The 1,617-nt window shown below is 45.9% G+C and overlaps 1 pseudogene; it reads right to left on the reverse strand.

Annotated features, from left to right (window-relative positions):
* Positions 1-235: 235 nt before the first annotated feature.
* LOC105824426 lies at positions 236-1,190 on the reverse strand (annotated as a pseudogene).
* Between the last annotated feature and the right edge of the window lie 427 nt (positions 1,191-1,617).

The following is a 1,617-nucleotide window of genomic DNA, read 5'->3' on the forward strand; positions in this document are numbered from 1 at the left end:
TTGTTACTACCAAAAAAGACATCTTTAGGTAAAAATGTCAATATATTAATAATAAAACCCCCACACTGCATAGATAATGCAGATTGTTCTATTATAGTTATCTGGTCAATAGGCAGAAAGCAAGCACTTAAGGTCTTCAGCTCTAGTCTTTCATTCATTTCTCATTGCTGGAATTTCATATTCATCTCTTCTCGGATGACTAAACTGGATGAAGGTAGAGACGGTAAGCCGACATTCACTCAGCCCCGCCCTGCTCAGCCTCTGGAGCCGACGAATTCTCAGCTGGTGGATCAGCTGCTTTTGTCTCTTTGCCCTTTCCTGGTTTAGGTTTTTCTGGGCACCTGCATTGGTAATTGCAGTGGTACCATGGTTGATGTGGCTGTTGGCCTTGGGTCTCTGCTCCTTTAATCTCTTTATCTTCATTGCTGTCCCCTCCAGGCTGTCTTTGGCCAAGAGGGCCCCTGCGGAATTGTGGTCTGTAACCCCGTGCATACTCTGTCTTACTAGTCTACCTTGTTCTCCTGTACCCTGGTGGTCAGCACCCTCTGTCACTTCTTCCTGCACAGGAGGGTTAGAATACTGTGGTCCAACTAGGGTCTCTGCATATAAGAAGATGGGAACCTTCGCCTGGCCTGTGGTAGGGCCAGAGTTGTTGGGCCTGGCCTTGGGAAGCACTCTCTGATCCCTCCTTCTTTTCCTTGCTCTCACTCTTCTGGTAATTCTGCTGGTTATTTTGTACAGGACCCGTGTGACGTGGATAGCGTCTATAATGGTTATGGTCAGCTGCATATTTACGGCCTAGAACTGGTACTCCACCAGGGCCTGTAACATTTGCTGCCTCTGCACCCTTTTCTCCAACAGTGTCAAACTTCACAGTCCCTCCATCTCCTAGAAGGCACTTCCTAGGGTTATTCTTTATGGTAGCCTGGTGTACAAATCTATCTTCCTTGGTATCATTCCTGTAGATGAAACCATACCCGTTTCTTACATTGAACCATTTTACTATTCCCCAAACCTTCCTTGCAATCACCTTCCTGTCTCTTATGCAGGGGCCAATGGTGTGAGGCTGTTGGGGCCACCGATCCCTGCACTGCTGCCCGTGGTGCCCAGCTTGGTGTGTCCTCACTGAGGGTTGGGTGGCAGCAGGGTGGCTTGGTCTTGGCAACACTGCCCCTGGGTGTGGTGCCCATGCCGGGGGCAGGCTGTGGACCCTCCGGGGTGTGCTGGTAACTAAGCTGTGGTGGTGGGGCTGCTCCGAGCTCTTTGGGGTCTGCTCTCGGCTACTGATTGAATTCCCTGTTCTTTTCAAAGGACAATATTGCTCCATCAAATCATAGAGCCATTTTGGTGGACTAATCATTTAAATGTTTTTCATAAATTTCTGGTTCTGGATTTTTTCCTAATAGTCTCCATTACTAACCCTGTTAAACTATTTATGATGTGTTGGAGGACAAATCTTTCAGGAATAACTCTAAGATTGATTATAAATTTAATTGATCTTTCTTTGGTCTTTGTGCATTACAAACTAATAATGAACTGGTGTATTATTGGGGCTTGTCAAGAAACAGATAATCCACATAAACTGAGTAACTAAAGAGAGTTTAATAAAAAGAACTA

This window comes from Propithecus coquereli, unplaced genomic scaffold (genome assembly GCF_000956105.1).
Source record: "Propithecus coquereli isolate 6110/MARCELLA unplaced genomic scaffold, Pcoq_1.0 Scaffold74, whole genome shotgun sequence".
In the NCBI taxonomy this organism is placed as follows: domain Eukaryota; kingdom Metazoa; phylum Chordata; class Mammalia; order Primates; family Indriidae; genus Propithecus; species Propithecus coquereli.